Consider the following 22,796-nt stretch of genomic DNA (forward strand, 5'->3'; position numbering starts at 1 on the left):
AAACGTTTTATCTCCAACTTCTCTTCCAAAGGCAATGTACTAAACCGCATGGTCAACAAATAATCTACACGATTCATTGTGAAAGCTTTAGCTAGCTAGCATTAGCGATAGATGTACAGTAGATGAACTGAATTGCTTTATGATTATTTCCTGTCATGTCAGACCACGTTAACGACATTAGCGTTTAATAGTTTTTCGCCACCTGTTGCTAGGCAGAATTCATACCCAATATAATTTGCGTGAGGTTTTTCCTGCTTACGCCAAACACGCTCACGTTGTTCCCCTCGCAACGATGGGGCAAGAGTGCTCCGCTGCCCCACAGCAGAAAGACGGGACAGGGAGCTCAGTCCGCACACACTAGTAATTACTAGTAATTAGTAATTACTCCAAAAACAGCACTATACGGATTATGAGTCAAGTTTTATATATTTATACACACCAATTTCACCATTTAATCTATTTTGTATTAAATATAAAATACTTATTATTATTACTAATAAAAAATATGACTAATAATTGTTTCGTATTTGTAATGTACTTTATGAGACTTTATGTTTGTAATGTACTTTATAAAGAAAAAAAACCTGTATATCCCCAAATTTGATTCTATGCAATATGTTTTTTCAAATGTTGTATTTGTCTTGTAGGCTACTTTTGTGTAAGCCGTATATTGTGGGTAAAATGCACTATAAATTCAAATGAACTTAAACTTAAATGTGTATTGCAGTGGAATCCGATCCGCGTGTAAATCGAATCAATTTCCCATTGACATGAATGCAAGATTTACGCGCGCGGATTTGGAGTTAGGATTCCACCCAAAATGCGTTGCTATTGGTATCATTATGACGTTGATATGTACACAGAATTGAGAATGTTCTGCAATAATACACAAAGTTCTTGAACTTTTAGTTCAGTGGCATAACGAGCTAAGACGCAACCTGAACCTGTGCAATCAGTATTACCAGAGTGAGATATAAAGAGATTATAACCGGAAGATTCGGCGCTTATACACAGCCTACTGACTGAGGTAGGCTAATGTAGGCCAGAGATGTAGTATAGTTGACATATAGTATAGTTTTATAACACTTGTATTTGTAAATACTTGAGACGGCATAGGCCGACTACCTTTACAGCATTTGGACATGGGACGCGTAAAAATGTCACTGAGAGATATCTGTCACTAGGAGATGATATTCCCATTAAGTCGAATTCAGCGTTGGATATTTCTATATGCCTAAAAACTCACATCTTTAGAAAGGCCTTCCTTTAGGTCCTGTCCTCTTGTTGTTGTTAGTGTTTTGTTTGTGTTTTTGTTCGTGTGTCTATTGCACTCAACTGCACAGGCTTTGAAATTGTCAGCTACAAATGAAAAACACATTCCAAATAAAATATATTTTTTATTATTATTATGAGAGACCTAAATGACCTAACCCAGACCTAACCCATGAATTGAATTAGGGCTATTTTAATTTTGCCGAGGTCTTCTGCTTATTAGCCTATAGGCTCCTACCTGTACCAGGCCGATTCCAGTTAATAAAATGTGCCCATTATATGGCCACTGATATTTGACCTGTTGGCCACAATTGTAGGCTATATTTCAAGGCGTGTCAACAAACATAGCCAGCCAACCCACACTGGAAGCTTTTGCTGACTCTAACATAGGCCTCTGACAGGACCAAGTCACTTCGAACCATTGCATCGAACGCTGATAAGAGTTGTTAGGCAGTGAATTACCATGATAGTCATTCCAAACCCATTATGACGCCAGCCGAACGCACATTATAGATAATAACATTTCTTTGCTGCCAATCGGTGTATTGGTATTTGTTGACTGATTCAGGAGGGCAAACTCAAAGATTGTTATCCCATTCTCATTTGGGGAATCTTTCTGACATTCCTGTTGCATTATAGTATGGGTGTGTGGAGATTATTTCAATAATTTTTGTTTGTGTTCTATCTACTGTAGGTGCATAAAAACAATGGAGGTGAAAATATATATGAGTATTGAGGATATCAGGAAGGAGCATGAGAGGATTAAGACAGAGAAGGCAGAGTTTGAGAAAAAGATAGAGGAATATGAGAAACAAAAGAGAAGGGACCAGAAAGTTAGGCAGAGGGAGGAGGAGATCCTGGCCAGAAAGGCAGAAAGACTGCAGGAGGACAGGAATGAGTTCAATAGGGAGAGGGAGGAGATGGACAGTGGGATCAAGATCCTCATGAAAGAGAAGGAAGAGCAGGAGAAGGAGTCCTCAAAGGAGATACTTAGAAAGGCTGAGAAGGCAGAGGCAGAGTTAAATATGATGAGGAAGGAGAGCGTGAAAATCCAAAGAGACGGGCAGAAGGTGGAGCAAGAAATGCTCAGGATGTGGAAGGAGAAGGAGACATTTCTCAAGGCCAAGAAACAGATGGAGAAAGAGATGGAGAAAAATATGGTGGCAGTCAAGAGGAGAGAGGCCCTGGTGATGGAGGCCGAAGAAAGACTTAAACTGAGCAAGGAAAAAGAGAAGGAAGAGCAGGAGAAGGAGACCTCAAAGGAGATGCTTAGAAAGACAGAGAAGGTCGGAGCAGAGTTGCAAATGATAAAGAAGGAGTGGATGAAAATCAAAAGAGACGGGCAGAAGGTGGAGCAAGAAATGCTCGGGATGTGGAAGGAGAAGGAGACATTTCTCAAGGCCAAGAAACAGATGGAAAAAGAAATGGAGGCAGTCAAGAGGAGAGAGGCCCTGGTGATGGAGGCCGAAGAAAGACTTAAACTGAGCCAGGAAAAGGAGACGCTAGAGCAGGAAAAGGAGACCTCAATAGAGATGCTTAGAAAGACAGAGAAGGTCGGAGCAGAGTTGCAAATGATAAAGAAGGAGTGGATGAAAATCAAAAGAGACGGGCAGGATGTGGAGCGAGAAATGCTCAAGATGTGGAAGGAGAAGGAGACATTTAAAAAGGATAAGAAACAGATGGAGAAAGAGATAGAGGCCATCAAGAGGAGAGAGGCCCTGGTGATGGTGGCTGAAGAAAGAGCGAAACAGAGTCTGGAAAAAGAGAAGCTAGAACAGGAGAGGGAGACATTGAAGAAGGTGAGCATGGTGACGATTAGAGAGATGGTAGAGAACCTATAGACTAAGTAGATGAAGGTGATTGTTGCTAGTTTTACTATAGCATTTAGTCCATGACCTTCAACTCTCAGTTGAATTTGTCCAATTCTTGTCTCACCTTGCACTCCCCTCTGATGTTACTTTTTTAATTTCAGATGAACGATGGTTCCAGATATGCCCCAACCCTCATGTTCTCGTTGAGAGCGACTCCTCTGATGGCTCAGCTGGTACACAATCAGGCAAACCAGGGGACGAGCCTTTCTGTCAAAAGCCTTGTTGATGTGGCCCTGGCTGAGAGCGTGTGGGGGTGCAGAGATAAGACAGGGGACTGCACATGCCGACACCGTTAGCCTGGAACCCTCAACACAATTGGCCGCTATTTAGGGATACATAGCAAATCAAGTTATATAGTTGTCTTAAGTTCAATAAATTAAGTTGAACATTAAATTAAATTGACTTCCTTTCTCTACCACTGTGACTGCTTGTGGCATTTATTATTATAGAAAGTCTTACTTGTGATGACCGTGATGTATGTAGCTGAAGATGAATGTAGCTATTTATTTTAAGTCGCTCTGGATAAGAGCTTCTGCTAAATTACTCAAACGTAGGCCTAAAGTACATCCGTAAAATAATGTATCCATTTCCTGTTAACCATCTCTAAACCCTAGATGGCAGTATTTACTCTTACACCAGAAACGTGACCAGTTTCACGTGTGGATGCAGAAGAAATAGCCTCCCAATCTGTTTCTGCAAGGAACTTCTAATTTATGGATTCTGTACATGGATTCTGTCTTGTCAAGTCTGAATATCTTAGAGTTGGGGTTTGTCCTCTACCTCCAAATATAAATGAGGACAATCACTTTGTTTTTCATACAGGTACCACTATTGTATGTATTTCTATAATCTATGTTTCTATTACTTTACCATACTATGAAACTAATTGAATATGTTTTTAAGCGTCCAAAAAGCATTGATACCATTTCCAAGCACTCCAAGAATCATTTTGCGTTGCTGCTGCAGCAGCCGCGCAATGTCAACACTTTAGACACGCACTGGTGTAGCATGTAACATTAAAATCCATCAACTTCATATCACACCATTGATGATTGGTGAACTTGTTGGATCAGTTAAGGCCTGTGCCAGAAATCAGTACACACACCAATCACACAATGGGACTATAACAGGCACATACAGTGCATTCTGAAAGTATTCAGACCCCTTCACTTTTTCCGTATTATGTTATGTTACAGCCTTATTCAAAAATAGATGAAATTATTTTTTTTCCTCATTAATCTACACACAATACGCAATAAGGTGCTTCAACAAAAAACGTAAAGGGTCTGAATACGTATGTAAAGGTGATATTTCAGTTTTTTATTTTGAATAAATTAGCAACAATTTCTAAAAACCTGTTTTTGCTTTGTCATTATGGGGTATTGTGTGTAGATTGATGAGGAAAAAGGCTGTAACATCACAAAATGTGGAAAAAGTGAAGGGGTATGAATACTTTCCGAGAGCACTGTATTTACATCTTGATTCACATAATCACAACTCGTACACACTTGCAAGTGATAGCAACGCCTATCACCTGTCCCAATAAAGGGATGCTACAAGCGCGCCATTTCATCCTTTCCACTCTTCACTCTCTGACTGTCTGAAGTGTACTGTAGTTGTGTAGTTGTAGCTGGGTACACCTCAGCCTATGATTCTCATGGGGCGTTAGTTTGAAAAGTGTACTGTAGTTGTGTTGTTGTAGCTGGGTACACCTCAGCCTATGATTCTCACGGGGCGTTAGTTTGAAAAGTGTACTGTAGATGTGTTGTTGTAGCTGGCTACACCTCAGCCTATGATTCTCACGGGGCGTTAGGTTGAAAAGTGTACTGTAGTTGTGTTGTTGTAGCTGGCTACACCTCAGCCCATGATTCTCATGGGGCATTAGGTTGAAAAGTGTACTGTAGTTGTATTGTTGTAGCTGGCTACACCTCAGCCTATGATTCTCACGGGGCGTTAGATTGTCTCTGATAGAATCTTACGGTTCAGCTCAACGACGATTTTCACCTTCTGAGCACCTGTTAACTCTCTGAGCTAGCAGGCTAACCTGTGAGCTCTCAATTCTTTGTTATTGTTGAACCCTAGCTCGACGATAATTCCTCAGGTTATTATTAGAACTTGCAAGGTCACATGTGTAGGCTACAGCTAGCACTTGGGACGGACGGCTAACTAAGTTACTTGTTGTTTCCGGACAGCTGAGAACCTTGGCTAGCTTTGACAAGGTAATATTGAGAAATATTAGCACCCTGTTTGCAGGAGGGTTGGTCAGCTTGTGTTTGTAGCCCTAGGACTACTGAGCACTTTCTAGTAATTAATAATTTACTAGGTAGTTACCTCGTATAATGATCTGGAACATACCAGTTCTCTCTGGTGTGGGACCAGCACCATATCTAACTATGCGGGTACCAGTTCCCTGTGGTAGCACGTGGGTGTAGCAATGCTGAGGTGTGCTGATATTGTACCTGTTTGTTGCATCGTGCGCTGTATCTAAACTAACCCCACAACTAAGTCAACTAATAAACATGGGTTACGCATATCTTAAACATGCCTGTGTGTGTGTGTGTGTGTGTGTGTGTGTGCGTGCGTGCGTGCGTGCGTGCGTGCGTGCGTGCGTGCGTGTGTGCTTGCGTACATGTGTTTTTTCGGGGATGCAGAGAAAGTCTTCCAGCTGTTCCAATGAGTACATCCATCCATCCATCCATCCATACATAGACCTATGCATTTAATTCTGGTTTGTTTATAACTAAGAGGAAGACACATTTATCATCTGATAGAAATTATTTTTATAAAAACAGTTTATTATTGCTATAATAAAAATACATTACTGCAGTGTGCTAAATTTACTAATGTGATGGCCTGTTGACAAATGAGCGATGGATCAAGCATTAGTCCCATAGTACGTTGAATTAATACATGGAGAGGTTAAGCCAGGTCATCAAGAAAGATGTTGCAACACACGCTTACACAAAGAGCTATAGTGGAATAGTACCAGGCTAGGGAGGATAGGCTAGGGAGGACATACTAGAGTAGGTGTCTTATCTCTTACAGAGTGCTGACTCCGCAGCTGGGATGAATGGTGTGATCAGCCCGTGAACAACAAGGGATGCCAAGTCTAAACCATGGTTCCTCCCCAACCAAATAGCCAATCACAATCATTTTGTATACTGTAAATACTTTGTTTGACTGTTTGAATGCATCCATTTTTGGAGGGTTGGTTACAGATTAACAGCTTGCTGACTGTGATTTTCATCGCCAAAAGTGGTCCTTGTACAAGCCTAGAATTCTGACATGTAAATAAATAGCTAAAAGTAAGAAGTAGTTTGTCTTCTCTTCAAATAAAGAACACGTTTTCTCACACATCAAAAACCACTAGTTATCATCAAAAAGGATGGTCACAGTTTGCTAAAAAAGAGTACCTAAAAAGCCTGCAGAGGTCTCGTAAAAGGTATTGTGGACAGATAAGATGAATATTATCATGGACTAGAGTGACAAAAGTTTGGAGAAAAAAGGATCTGCCCAAGATTTACAGCATACCACCTCATCTGTGAAACATGGTGCAGGGGGTGTTAGGTGTGGGCATGTATAGTTGCCATTAGAACTTGCTAACTTGTCTTAATTGATGATTGTACCTGCTGACGGCAGCAGCAGAATGTATTCTGAAGTGCACAGAAACATCTTGTCTGCTTGAGTGCAAGCAAATGCCTCCAAATGCATTGGATGGAGCCACACCATACAATAAAACAATGACCCAAAACACTGCCATAGCAACTAGTGGAAAGATCTTGATTGGCCAAGTCAACCTTCAGATTAAAATTCAATTGAACATGCATTACATTTCCCTAATGATAAGAATTTAGGCAAAAAGACCTCAAAACAAACAACAACTAAAGATGGCTGCAGTACAGGCCTAGCAGAGCATCACCAAAGAAGATGCCCAGCGTCTGGTGGGGTTAGTGGTTTGCAGACTTCAGGCAGTTATTGTCCACTAAATACTAGTGGATTGTCCACTAAATACTAAACATGACTGCTTCATTTGGACATTTGATAAGTCTGTCCCATTACTTTTGGGTACACTGAAATAGGGGGATTATGCATAAAAAGTGGGGTAATTTCTAAATGGTGAAACGAATGTGTATTCAAATACCATCAAATAAAAGCTGAGAATCTCTACTTTAACCTTGTAGTAATTGTTTAATTTCAAATCCAAATGTTTGATAAAGTTCTTCATAACCAACATCAGGGAGATGTGACCAGAGAGTGGATCCTGGCTATAAGGGCACACTCTTGCCAACACACATTCTGGTGTGACATGTGGGATGTCTTATTGATCTATGTTGCTTTGGCTGTCTCCATGTGTGGATCATTGTAATCAGGGGTGGGGCTGGCCTGTTAAACACCTGTGCTTTGTTTCATTCAGGGAAAACAAAGAGATTTTTAACATTTCTTTTAAAGAGACAACACACATTTTCTGCCATGCCTGTCAATTGATTTGGCTTTAATCAATGGTTTCTTCTTGATGTTGTGTACATGTTTTCATGCCTATGTCACCTTTCAGAGGAAATCAAGGAACCTATCCAGATCTGATGTCGTATTAGATGAGTCAAACCCTGTCAGAACATAGTTTGCTTTTGCTAGATTCTTTTCTTTTCTTTTGTCTAGTATTGGTATACATGGTCGAAATGATGCACTCATATTTAGTATTTGGTCGACAATACTTTGTATGCACTAACCGTCTGGGACCCATTGACCCCACCAGGTGCTGGGTATTTTCTCTGGTGATATTCTGCCAGGCCAGCCATCTTCAGTTTTTTAGGTCTTTTTGCCCATAATCTTACCATCAGAAAATGAAATGCATGTTCAATAGGATTTAAATCCAAAGATTGACATGGCCAGTCAAGAACTTTCCACTTTTTCGCCCTGAAAATCTCCCTAGTTCCAATGGCAGTATGTTTTGGGTCATTGTCTTACTGTATGACGAAGCGCCATCCAATGAATTTGGAAGCATTGCTTTTACTCGACCAGACAAGATATTTCTGTACACTTCAGAATACATTCTGCTGCTGCTGTCAGCAGTAACATCATCAATTATGATACGTTAGCAAGTTCTAGTGGCAGCTATACATGCCCAAACCATAGCATCCCCTCCACCATGTTTCACAGATGAGATGGTATGCTGTAAACCTTGGGCAGATCCTTTTTTCTCCAAACTTTCCTCTTGCAATCACTCTGATAATATTCATCTTATCTGTCCACAAGACTTTTTTCCACACCTCTGCAGGCTTTTTAGGTACTTCTTAGCAAACTGTAACCTGACTATCCTTTTTAAAGATAACTAGTGGTTTGCATCTTGCAGTAAAGCCTCAGCCATTTGCGATTGCTGAGCTCATCAGTGCTTGATTTTGGCAAGCCTAAGGTTTTGACTATGTTTCAGATTTTTCAGCTTTCACCATTTGTCAATTGCTTTGCTATTGTAATGTATCTCACACCTTGTCCTTTGTTGGGAATGATATTTAAGGAGAGGGACAGCGAGATATTCTTTGAGTTTTGGGTTAGGCCCATCACGGGCATCAAAAAATAAATCTCTACGTTTTTATTTCAAATCCAAAAAGAAGAAAAAATGCTTCACTGTCCCATTACTTACGCACGGTACTGTATAACCTTTTGTGGAAAGGGTTCTACATGGAACCCAAAAGGTTTCTTCAAAGGGACAGTGGAAGAAGAACCCTTTTTGGTTCTAGGTAGCACTTTTTTTCTAAGAGTGCAGGATCTGTGATGGGTCTGTCTGTCTCTATCCACGGTATATTTGCTTGAATGCCACAGCCTATTTAAGTATTGTTGCTGACCATGTGCATCCCTTCATGGCCACAATTTACCCACCTTCTAATGGCTACTTCCAGAATGATAATGCACCATGTCACAAAGCAAAAGTCGTCTTAAACTGGTTTCATGAACATGACAATTAGTTCAGTGTTCTTCAGTGGCCTTCCCAGTCACCGGACCTGAATCCAATAGAACACCTTTGGGATGTGGCAGAACGGGAGATTCACATCTTGAAAGTGCACCTGAAAAATGTACAGGAATTGCGTGATGCAATCATGTCATCATGGACCAGAATCTCAAAGGAATCAATGTCACAAAGAATTGAGGCTGTTTTGAGAGCAAAGGGAGGCTCTACCCAGTATTAGTATAGTGTTCCTAATAAAGTGTTGGGTGAGTGTGTATCTAACTATCTTTGTTTTTGCTGGTCTGTAGGATCTATGATGGCTGTCAGCCCGTCCTGTGTATCATGGACACAGCCATGATCTAAACCATCCTCATCAAGGAATGCTACCATCTTTTCACTAACAGGAGGGTAATACGCTAAATTGAAGTTGTTGTATGGGGAAAAAAACATAAGGGCTTCTTAAATAGATAATATCCTTGTTATTATAGCATTATTAATATTAGGTTAATCTTGCAGTATATAATAATAATTATTTTTCTAGAATTTCTATCTCAACGGGCCTCTGTATGACGCCGTGTTTATCGCTGAGGATGATACATGGAGACGGATCCGCAGTGTCCTGTCTCCCTCCTTCACCAGTGGGCGGATCAAAGAGGTACAGTCCCATCTCTCCTCTCCTTCTTTTATTCATTCCAACAACACAAATAAATGAATGACTAACAACTCTGACGTGTGTGTGTGTTTATGTGATTTGTACTATGTGTATAGTGTGCATTCATTGTTGTTTGTTGTTGTGTGAAGCAGCAACTTTAATTGTCCAAGACAAATTTCTATCCGGGACAATAAAGCATATTTAATCTTATCTTAGATAAGTTCAGTGGTCAGATGACAGAGTATAGAATAATAGTTCATCTTTGGAGTCACTTATTCCTTGACTATATACATAATGTATCCTGTATGAATGTATATTCTCAGGCTATATAAATATTAAAATAATTCCTGTTTCAAACATGATATTAACCCATGTTTTGCACATATTAATCCATGTATCAATCATCATGTTTTTCCATGTATCCTTCCCAACTCAGATGTTCGGGATCATGAAGCAGCACTCTGGTAATTTGGTCAGCAATCTGAAGAAGACGTCCGATAACGAAGAGCCCATTGAACTAAAAGAGTGAGTATTTCTCTCCGAGAAGATAAGGTGAATTTGTAATTTCAGTGAACTCCCCCTTTAATTTTGTGCTCAAGTTTGACATCTTCAGCCCACTGTTCCTCACAGTCGGTAAAACTGCCCCCATATAGCTTTCAGTCTAAATCATTTTGTGCTTAATAAATGAAGCTATCGATTTCATTGATTAGACTGACATACACTGTGGAAACACTCTAATAAGTCCCTTTCTCACACCTACCACCCCATTTCTCCCACTCTCTCCATCGTCATAGGATTGAGCGATCATGAGATCTTGTCCCAGGCGATGATTTTCATCTTTGCTGGCTATGAGACCACCAGTAGCTCTCTGTCCTTCCTGGCCTACAATCTGGCAACCAACCCTCACATCATGACCAAGCTGCAGGAGATAAACACTGTGTTTCCCAACAAGGTAACCCCTCTGCAGACTCCTATATAGTACTATTCATGTGGAACAGGAAATATGATAGTGACAGTATTTTAGAGGGTACTGATGAGTGTGTAACCCCTGTGCACTGCAGACTCCTACAGTATATATTACTGTTGCTTTGGAACAGATGGTTAGATAGGTGACAGTATTTTGCAGTGTGCTAATGTGTCTGTAGCATCCCTGTGCAGACTTCTGCCCAGTGCTATTCATTTGAAACACGAAGTAGATAGGTGTTGTTGGAATCTTCAGAATAGTTAAAAGGCCAGTACCTGAGGACCTGAGGGATCTACAGGGTATATACCTTAAAAGCATGTCTGACATGCAGTGGTGTGCGTGACCATAGACTCTAGAATCTAGATCAAGAGAAGGCTGAGTGAGTCACCAATTCTTAGCAGGTGGATTTGGAGCAAATTGGATAAACTGTTCAAAACAGCAATATGAAACTGGAGCTGTGTTCACACTACAGCACGGTTATAACTACAGTGGTGATACAATAGTACACCCTACTGGTCGAAATGAGGAAAAGCTCAACCGGATCCTCAACCGACCAATGGTTGAGCGCCGTTGAGCAAAGTTGAGCGCTAACCCACCAATGACTTTGTCTTTTCTATTCCTAAATGAACCAGCTGATCAGGTTTTTTTGTTGAATTGAAAGATGTTTTAATATTTTGTTGCGCTCAACTCACCAATCATTGAGCGAGGAATTTCAAACGTCATCTAATTTATACGGCTCCGGAGGCCACTATCGGTGAATCTCATGTACGACGTTACTGTTACTCAGGTAAGTTTTATCCTCTTCATCCTTCGCTAGTTAGACATTTGTTAGGCATGTATAAAGCTGTGCCGATTTTGTCAAAAGATAAAAGATTGTCTGGAAATCAGCAACTGACCATACCATCGTTGACATATGCGGGATTTGGCTTGTTAATGTGTAATGACAACGTATCGACAACCTGTCAGTAGGCTAGCTGGCTAGCGCTAGCAGCTAACGGGTCTGGTGACACGGAGTTGAGAACGAACAAACATCCCATAAAAAGTGTACCCACACACTTAGAACAAGCGCATGGCGAGAGGTCTCATTGCCCGGTTTCGACGTGCCAATGCTCCTGCGCCAAAAGTCTTATATGCAGACAACAACTGCTGTCGGTAAGTTTAATAACAATTCCGTTGAAACCTATGATGAAATTGATAATCCAAGTGATGTACATATCAGTTAACTTCATATAATTTTTTTGCAAGACACACATGGATAACACAGTTATAAAAACATGTAACACACGTACACAAAATGTTGATATAATTTCAGCGGTTCATCCTTCCTGGAGAATCTGTTTGGTGACTGGGTGCAGAGGGGTACTGTGGTCAGACTGGACATCCGACCCTGGCTGCACCGCTGGGATGCTGTTGTCATCAAACAGAGCCACGCCAAGTACGGGGTGTTCATGAGTGCCTTGGCAGGTGCGGTGCTCGCCTACAACAAGGCGGACATGATGCTCCTAGTCCAGGCGGTCAGGAGCGGCAACCAAGAGCTGTACGCCAGGTATTCGGACGAGGAGATGATGGCCTTCCTCAAGCCTCACCAGGTCAGGTCGTATGTCAGGCGCATTACCTGTGGGGTTGTGGTAAGTGTGATATTGATCCATGTATGAATTTCATGAATAAGAAGCAAACATACTTGCTTATTTGTCAATATGGATTCAACTGTACTGGACTAAGGTGTCACTCAGATCTAGTTTTGAAAATAAATGTAAGATCATTAGGAGTAACGACTGATTTAACACTGTGACGGCCCGCTGGCCTGTGCCTTTCCCTTCACCATATTTAACCCTCTGTTTGTCCTCGTTGTTTCTGTGAGTGTTCCAGGTGTGCAGTTTGCCTGATTGGAGGTGACAAGCCTTAATTGGGTGCACCCGGCGCGCAGGTTCACCTGACTGTTTAAAAGCTCTGGCTCCTCCTCCTCCTTCGGCAGACTCTACCTGCAGCAGACACTGCCTACGCCGCTGGTCTTGGCCCAGCATTGGCGTGTCATGCTGTTTCCTTTGTTTTGCCTTTGCTATCTTTTGTCTTTGTCATTTGGATTTGGTGCAGACGTTTTGTGCATTTGTTTGTTTGATAATTGCACCATATGGGAAAATAAAGCCAGTTTTGTTATTGGTAAAACCTACTCCGTCCATCAGTTGTGTTACACTCATTCTAGTTGTGACAACACTCAAAGCTGAGAATATATATGTTACAGGAGACCGCTTTGGTGATTGAGTCCATCATTGCCAAGTTCAGGGGACCAGCAGGCCTTGACATTGACGGAATCCACCTGTTCAAGTCGACAGAGGCAGTTGATGCTCACTGGGCAACTGTAAGCAAGCATCTCAGTTGCATGCAGGTGGGTTAATGTCTTTGCAGTCATCTTGTGTCATTATAAAACCATTCAAACTTGTATGGCAACATTTCAAAGGACACCAGAATAAATAAGGAACTTGCAATTCGTTGTGCTTTACAGGATCCCCCTGGCATACAGCTGTACGTTTCTGTGAAGGTGGTGGTGCTGAATGGCGTTCGGCTGAACAAGCACAGGTGCCGGCGAGGCAGTAACTCTTTGGAGGGGTTGCACGCACACCTGTACAATGACATTCCTTCACAGAGATGTGGGATTATGCCATTCCAAGTGAGTAATTTAAAAAAAAAAAACACTTCGATATAGCGTAGTTTCAATGATGCATTTTATTTCACAGCTTTAGTCATCACTTCTAAGCATATCCAATAACAGTCAAAATGGTCATGCGTTTCAGGTATACCTGATGGCCTTTGCTGTGCAGTGGAACAACCACCCGCTGTGTCGGCAGCACCCGTACTCCTGGTTCTTCCTGCACAGCCACAGGCTCCCTCCATCATATTTCGTGGGCCATCATGCAGTCAGAGCTTTGTACCTGTGGCACAGCCCCCTGCACCAACAACCAAGCCATACATGCCTAATAAGTCCTTGCGGCCATGTGGGGCTTGCCAAGTGCCTCAGTGTGGTGGGCAGCGTAAGAGGTACACACCCTCCAAAGACAAAGCAGCTGGAAGCTTCCAGAAAATCTTCTCCTATTGCCCGGCAACTAGAAAATCCACTACCTCTGGTTTTGAAGATGTTGTGTACGATAGTTTTGAACACTTCAAAAGTGTGGTGGATGAAGCATGCCGAGTTAGAAAAGAGGAAAAACTATTTAAAAATACCTGTGACTTACCTGTGTGATGCCACTTCTCCTATGCCATCTTTAAGAGAGAGAAAGAAAGAGAAAAAAAGCTTGTTTTTGTTTGTTTGTTTGAGTCAAAGTGTTTCAAAGTGTTTTAGCAAGTAGAGCAATACAGTCAGCCTATTTATTTATATTGTAGTTAAAATGCACTTTGTAGTTTAATTAAAGAATGTTCTTGTCTTTTTTTATTATTTATATTGTAGTTAAAAATGCACTTTGTAGTATCTTTTTTATACAAACATGTTCTGGTCTATGTCCAATATCCGGTCCAATCTAATCTCTGTTTCAATCTAACACAATTAATTTACATACCCTTTATTGTTAGTTTATGTTCAATTAACCTGTGTTTTTGTCATGCGTGTCCTCGTGCTGTTTGTATGTCTTTGTCAGCTTCATGTCTTTGTGATGTTTGTATGTCTTTGTCCGCTTCATGTTTAACAAAAGTTTGCCAAAAAAACACACACAAAAAATGTAACAGAGAGGAATGGCTTGAGCATTTGTTGCTTGGTGACCTGTGTCTTTGGATAATCTTGTAGTTCTTTATTGGGCTTTGGCCTGTACAAAGCTATTGTGAATTTGTATCTTATGTGTTCTCAATTATTAATGTTTTTGTGTGCATGTCCTTGTGATGTTTGTATGTCTTTGTCAGCTCCATGTTTAACTAAATGTTTACAAATGTTTGTAAATGTTTGTCTCTCGTCATCTCACTCATGGCCTGTACTTTGACGTGGTGAGTGGGCTTTCAACTAAACAGGTCTGCCTACTTGTGTTTGTGTGTCATAAAAATAATATATCTGTGCCCCATACATGGAATCTGAGTGCATATGTAGTAAATGGAAAAATGTGCATGTTGAAACCTTTACATTGGGTTCTTTGTAAATTTTGAATGCATTTTCGTTTCACAAAATGCACTGTTCTCATGTCTTATTCAGTAACTGTTGGTGACCATCTGCGGCATTTTAGCAACCACACTCTCGCAGTTCGTTGGGACGAAACACATTCTAGTTAAAGAATAAAACTGTAATACTATTTGGTAATTTGTGAATAACATTTTTAAGTAAAAATATAAATAAAAGTATTATGAAAGTATTTAAACTATTTTGGAATCTCTGTATGCTTGGGTTTCAGAAAAAAAGAGAAGGGTGGGACATGTCAAAAATGATTGTAGGTCAAACACCTAGAGTATAAGCTCTAAGAAAATACTTTTACCAACACCCAGTTTATTAATTATGGGCTGCATGGTAAGTAGGATGGTGGGGCATATCTCATGTCACACATCATAACACGAGGTGCAAGCATTCAGAAATGGTATGGTTTGTATGATCAGATACACTATGGTATTTTTTGGTCAAAGCAATGCATCAATGGTGATCAAGTATTATAGACTACAATTTACTCTGACTCCTGTGAGAAAATGTGTTCTTTATTTGAAGAGAAGACAAACTACTTCTTACTTTTAGCTATTTAATTATATGTCAGAATTCTAGGCTTGTACAAGGACCACTTTTGGCGAAGAAAATCACAGTCAGCAAGCTGTTAATCTGTAACCAACCCTCCAAAAATGGATGCATTCAAACAGTCAAACAAAGTATTTACAGTATACAAAATGATTGTGATTGGCTATTTGGTTGGGGAGGAACCGCGGTTTAGACTTGGCATCCCTTGTTGTTCACGGGCTGGTCACACCATTGTCCTATCTGCGGAGTCAGCACCCTGTAAGAGATAAGATACCTACTCTGGTATGTCCTCCCTAGCCTGTCCTCCCTAGCCTGGTATTATTCCACTATAGCTCTTTGTGTAAGCGTGTGTTGCAACATCTTTCTTGATGACCTGGCTCAACCTCTCCATGTATTAATCCAACGTACTATGGGACTAATGCTTGATCCATCGCTCATTTATCAACAGGCCATCACATTAGTAAATTTAGCACACTGCAGTAATGTATTTTTATTATAGCAATAATAAACTGTTTTTATAAAAATAATTTCTAACACTCCAATAAGATTAGTAGGTTGACCTCGAATGTAGTTTATCAACTAATAACACGAGTAAGGCTAAGAAGGGCTACGGAGGAAAGAGATATGAATGGTGGTTTATTTAACAGTTACCAATAACCTTAAATGTGACCAAGTAAACCAAATGAAAGAAATCAAGTTACATAGGTTAAAACCAGATAAAACAGAGAAGTTGTCTTTGTGTCTTCTCCCAGACTCAGAGGTGTCAATATGCATTGCTAATTAGATTGTGCTGGCTGCACCCCCTGGGTGGTCATCACAATGAGTCGTGTGAATGGCTCAAATGTCATCCAGACAAAGTGAGAGTGCATTAAATACATTCTTACACCCTTTATGTACACTTTTCCACCTAAATATATCAATCTACATCAACTCAAACTATGCAAATAATGTAAACAACATTCAGCAGCCAAGTGGATTTCAATCAATTCTTATACATGACATTTCTGTAAATAAAACTTGAGGCCAGTGAACACCAGGGGGCGTCCTTCTTTCTGATCAATTTTCGTCCGATCCCAGGTTGAGCAATAGGGACTTGGGGGGGGTCATGAGCCGTTCCCAGGCGGTCTCCCATCCAAGTACTAACCCGGCGCGACCCTGCTTAGCTTCCGAAATCAGACGAGATCGGGTGTGTTCAGGGTGGTGTGGCCGTAAACGGAAGCTACAGCCCTCTGTACTGTATATAAAGTCAAGGAAAGGAGACGCCCGCCACTTTACAACACAAACAATACTGTAGTTGATACGCAGAAGGCAGGGAGTTATCACGGAAAACACCAAAACTGCAATTAACATTGCTTTACCACTCGACAGCTCATAGTTCATAGTTGTCAGTCTAGAACAGGGGTGTCAAACTCATTTTCACCCCCGGCAACATCAGCATCATGGTTGCCCTCAAAGGGCCGGTTGTAACTGTAAGACTGTATACATGTTACTTCTCCTTAACATATTGTAACAAATAACTCTGCATTTGATTATTATTTATTCAAGTGTACAAATATTGTACATGCATTTACATAAATGTAAAAATATATGTAAGCACATTGCACTGTTATTATAACATAAAACCCTTTAATTTATCAGGTTAAGAAACCCACATTACTCCATCAATCAAAGATCAAACTTTTCAAGTGAATAACAAAGACAAATATGATTAAACAAGTTATTACAAATCAACTTTTTAAAAAACTTTTTTTGTCACAGTTGAGAAGGGCAGAACTATGGTAGAACAAATAATTGTGAGCTGCTAAAACATGTGGCACATGTGTGGCATTTAACAAAAACAAATAGCTGTAGACAGCCTTACAGAGGGCATACCTCCAACTAATGAGTGTACTCCTTCATCACCGACACTGCCTGTAACACAGAAGACATCGGTTTTTCTCCTTGAAGCAAAAACATGTATTCGCCTTCCCACCTTTCATTAAATTGCCTTCCCTCTGCATCGACTTTTCTCTTCTTGGACATTTTGGGATTATTTGTAGATCTTTTTCATATCCATCACCGGTTTAGTCAAACGCTGATATGCGATCTAGCGGCAGGATCCCGTCATTTCGCGGGTCGCAAATTTCACATGCATTGTGGGAGATGGAGTTCATGGTCACTGTACGCTATAAAGCAGCGTAGACTTTTATTTTAAGACAATTATGTACTTTTTAAGCTCTCGCGGGCCACATAAAATGACGTGGCGGGCCGTATTCGACCCGCGGGCCTTGAGTTTGACACATGTGCGTTAAACCGATCAAATACCTGCTTGAGTGGAGCTCCAAAAAGTTTTCTTCAATATTGCAAGCTGGCATAGTCAACAACTCTCTGAAAAATAGTCCTACCAACCCCCAAGAACTACTGGCAACAACACTTGATTGATAACGAATAGTCTGTCCCGTACCCATGCACGTACACACTCACTCCTACACACACACACACACACACACACACACACACACACACACACACACACACACACACACACACACACACACACACACACACACACACACACACACACACACACACACACTCCTATTACACAGTCAGGCTCTGTGGAAAGTTGAAGTAAAAATAGGCTCCTTATTCTCCCCTCACAGCTGCTAAAATGATGTTCCACCTGGAATCCACCCTCCCGGGGGGGGCGCGAGTAGGCTACAGGATGGCAGGGGAAAAAAACACGAAAAAACACGGACTCACTGGCTATTAGTAGACCTACAAAGGAGATGCAACAGATTCCCCCCATGTCGAAATGCAAGTGGTTGGACTATTATAACACACAAACAAATCAACCACACAGTTTCATTTCAAATCTACCAATACAGGGGGTAGTATTTTGAGCCTGTGACGCGACGTCACGTAAGTGCTACTATATAAGCGTCCGCACACGCGTCGTAGCTCCATTCACTCGTCTAGTCTCTTGCCAAGTTCGCTTGTGCCAGCTCTCGCTAGTCTATCTGTTATCGATATCGATTTACTTAGGCCTATACTTCAAAACCCAAACAGTCTTTTTAAAGACTAACCCCACAAACAGTCTTTTTAAAGATTATACCCATCTCAGCCATAGCCAAATTAACTGCTAGGCGTGCACTTAGCTAACTAGCTAGCAACTTTTTCACCTGTTGCAACACAACTATACGACCCACGCGACTAAGACACACACACACTCACCCACTCACTCACTCACAAAGGACTACAATTGTTAAGTCTTAAAATAAAATCTGCATTGCCTGCAAAATCGTTATTGTGTACTGTTGTATTAAAGATCGTGCCTAAGTCCCGACTGATTAGCCCCCGATACTAGTCTCTCAACATAGCCACACACACGCACACATCGTTACATCATAGCATAAACTTTATTGGAAAACACAACTAATCCACATCCAAATTATTTCAAAACCAAACAAAAATGGGGAGATTTCTTGTGAGGACCAACAAGGCAACCGACGCACCACCAGCTGCAAAAAAGCTTTGAAGGTACGATGAAGCATACCTGCAGTTTGGGTTTACAGTCACGGCTGATCTGAGACCTCAGTGTGTCGTGTGTGCCGAGGTGCTGGCAAACGACAGCATGAAGCCATGCAAACTAAAAAGGCACCTCGAAACAAAGCATGCTGGCATTAAGGATAAACCGGCTGAATATTTTAAAAGAAAGCTTGATGGCCTCCATCAGCAACAGGCAACCATTTCAATGCACAGCACTGTGTCTAAACAGTGTTTGGAGGCATCGTATGCAGTGGCCAAAAGAATAGGTAAACTGGGTAAACCGCATACAATTGCCGAGACTCTCATTTTGCCGGCCGCGCAAGACATGTGCAGAATAATGATAGGAGAGCCAAACTCGGTACAGTACCACTGTCCAATGACACAGTCGCTAGGAGAATTTCAGACATGATAATGATATCAGAGAGCAACTGATAGAGTTCATAAAAAAGAGTCCTTACTACGCGCTGCAGCTGGACGAATCCACTGATATTGCTGGGCAGGCCCAGCTCCTCACCTATGTCAGGTATCTGCGGGACAAGGCGATTGAGGAGGATGTCCTGTTTTGCCGGCCTCTTCAGTCGCACACTACAGGAGAAGCCATCTTCAATGTCCTCGATATATTTATCAATGAAAATGGTTTGGCTTGGGACCGATGCGTTGGCCTATGCACGGATGGTGCGCGGGCAATGACGGGCCGTGAGCGTGGCCTAGCTGCTCGCGTTCAGCAAGTAGCTCCACTTGTGAAATGGACACATTGCATGGTCCATCGCGAAGCACTAGCTGCTAAAAAAATGCCGGTTCTCTTTGACTCCGTGCTGAACCAATCCGTGAAAATGATGAATCTCATCAAATCACGGCCGCTAAACTCTCGCTTGTTTGGGGTCCTCTGCCAGGAGATGGGGTCAGGGCACGAACAGCTGCTTCTGCACACTGAAGTTCGCTGGCTCTCCAGGGGGCGGGTGTTACAGCAGTTGTATGAGCTGTGAGAGGAGGTGAAGTGGTTTTTGACAGAAATCAAATCAGATCTGGCGAAGCATCTGGATGACACTATGTGGCTTGCGTCTCTGTCCTATTTGGTCGATATATTTGACCGCTTGAATGGCCTCAACCTGTCTTTGCAAGGCCGCGAAACTCATATTTTGCTCCTCGCAGACAGAGTGGACGCCTTCACACAAAAACTTGACCTCTGGCGTGGCCGCATCAGTCGAGGGAACTGCGACATGTTCCCCAGCCTTGCAGACTTTATCACTGATGCAGGCATGTCACACGATTTCTCCTCTCTATTTCAATCAGCGTCTGAGCACCTGTCAGCAATGAGAAAACAATATGCGACGTACTTTAAAGAGGATTATCGCTCTTTTGCGTGGGTTCGAGATCCATTTGTGTGCACAGCAAACGAGCTGTCAATTGATATGCAGGAACAGCTTATTGAGCTGAAGAGTGACAGTAGGCTGAAGGAACTCTTTACCTCCTGCCCTCTTTCGTCATTCTGGGCAGCATTGATGCAGGAATACCCTCAACTCTGTGACGTCGCCTTGAAGATTCTCCTCCCTTTCGCGTCGACATATTTGTGTGAGGCAAGATTCTCAAAAATTACTGCACTCAAAATGAAATACCGCAATCGTGCACAAATCGAGGATGATTTGAGGCTATGTTTATCAGACATTGCGCCAAGAATTGAGGATCTTTGCAAGGCAAAGCAGGCTCAGGTCTCACATTAAAATCGCCTACCTGCAAGCTTCTGTAAAAAATGCAGATGATATGCCTACTAATAGGCCTAGTAATAATAACAATAATAAAGCATGAATTCATATCAGAGGTCTGGTGCCAATTCCCAATTATAGCAATAGCCTAGTAATGATAATAGGCCTACTGATGATGATAATAATAATAACAACAACAACAATAAAGCATGTAACCTCATATAATTATATAGCAATAGCCTAGTAATGATAATAGGCCTACCACTACTCATAATAATAATAATGCCTAAAAGCTCACATTAGAAATCTATCTATCTATCTATCTATCTATCTATCTATCTATCTATCTATCTATCTATCTATCTATCTATCTATCTATCTATCTATCTATGCAAGGTATCTATGCGGCTGCAAGGGTATTGACTCACACAAAAAAGAGAGACTACATTATCCCAGCACTCCGTACACTACACTGGCTGCCTGTGAGCTTTAGAATAGATTTTAAGGTTCTTCTTCTGGTTTTCAAAATGGTGAAAGGTTTAGCACCAAGATACTTGGGTGATTGCATTCAGGAATATGTCCCTAATAGAACCCTTAAATCCTCCACTGCCTCTCTCTTAGTGACTCCAAACCGTAAGAGAAGCGGTGAGGCGGCTTTTAGCTGCTATGCCCCTAAGCTTTGGAACGCCCTACCAGGCCATATCAGAGAGGTAGAAACTCTTAACACCTTTAAGAAACAAAACACACTAATTTAAACTTGCCTTCTGTAACAATGTCCGTGATACACAGAGGCAGACGCAGTGGTGTAGTGAGGGAAAGGTCCCGTTTATTCATAAAGTCAGTTCGTTGGCTTTCCAGCCTCCTCAAAACACTCGGCGACTTCCCAGTCGCCGTTCTCCTGCCAAACAGAGGCACACACATCTTAAACCATTTAGTCAACGAGGCTTCATTTGCAACAGGTGTGCAACGGAGCCTCGCCGACATAACCCTGGCCACGGTCCTGTAGCTCCCTCTACAGGCCGAACGCTGCATGTCCCGCCACACCTTCGCACACATCACATCGCCCACCCTCGATGATCTACACTCTCCAACGCCAGCAACAGCACCATCAGTATCAGTACCAGCAACACCACCAGCACCAGTACCAGCACAAGCCCTGGCCAACAACTCCAACACCAGCACCAGCACAAGGACCAGGAGAGGAGCAACACCCCGCCCCAACAGGGAAGTTCACTGCACCTTCCCTCACACACACACTGCCTTACTAACCCCTTGCCTACACCACCAGAGCAGCAGTGCACACACTCCACGACCCAACCCATCGACTCCAGATCAAGCCCCGGTCCCAGCCAGCATCACCAGCACCAGCCAAGGACCCTGAGTTGATCAACACTTCCTTTCTACCCTGCACCATTCTACACCTTCCCTACACAAGTTCCCTAAACCAGACCCCCCTCCCACAGGGCGGCACTGACTGAGTTGCTGTCTGCTGTGATGTCACGTCAGATCGGGATGTCCCACACTCATCATGACAATTTGTATTTTGTACTTTTTGCCTGCCCAAACTCGACATCTATTGCACGCCTGACCGTCCTGGTAGGGGGATCCCACTCTGAGTAGCCCCTCCCAAGGTTTCTTCCATTTTCTTTTTTTTCTTTTTTTTTTCTTTGGGAGTTTTTCCTCGTCCTCTGCGAGGGTCTAAAGTTGGGGGGTGTTGTGTCTTCTATTGTACTATTGTTTCTCTGACTTTTTATGTACAGCACTTTGAGTTGCAGTCTCTGTACGAAAATGTGCTCTATAAATAAATGTATTATTATTATTACAAACCATAAAAGAGTAAAAGAAAAAGGGAAACAGCTAGAAGAAATATCTGAATGTTTGTCAATCCTACATCTGAAGCTCTATGTCTATACAGTGTTTGCAAAGTGTAGGAAAAAGTTATTTAAACATTTTACAATGTGCTGTATGTGTCTATGTTGAACAGTTGTTTAGAGAATCAACAAACAAATGTCTGTTAGTTCAATTAATAGTGTTGTTATGTTTTAAATGTTTCAACTTCTATCAAAGCTTCCTATGAAATGATACTTTCAAAGAAGGCCCTGCCACCATGGTTGGACCCAGGGCCGTAGCTACAAAATGGACCCTGGCTGTGGTCTGTGAGGTAACAAT

General features: G+C 41.8%; 1 pseudogene across 1 annotated transcript in view; it reads left to right on the plus strand.

Moving 5' to 3' along the window:
• The window catches only part of LOC310824109 (cytochrome P450 3A27-like), a 141,198-nt pseudogene that overhangs the window by 50,511 nt on the left and 67,891 nt on the right, over positions 1–22,796 (plus strand). The gene's annotated exons all lie outside the window — the stretch shown is intronic.

This window comes from Argentina silus (assembly GCF_951799395.1).
Source record: "Argentina silus genome assembly, chromosome: Y".
Taxonomy (NCBI): domain Eukaryota; kingdom Metazoa; phylum Chordata; class Actinopteri; order Argentiniformes; family Argentinidae; genus Argentina; species Argentina silus.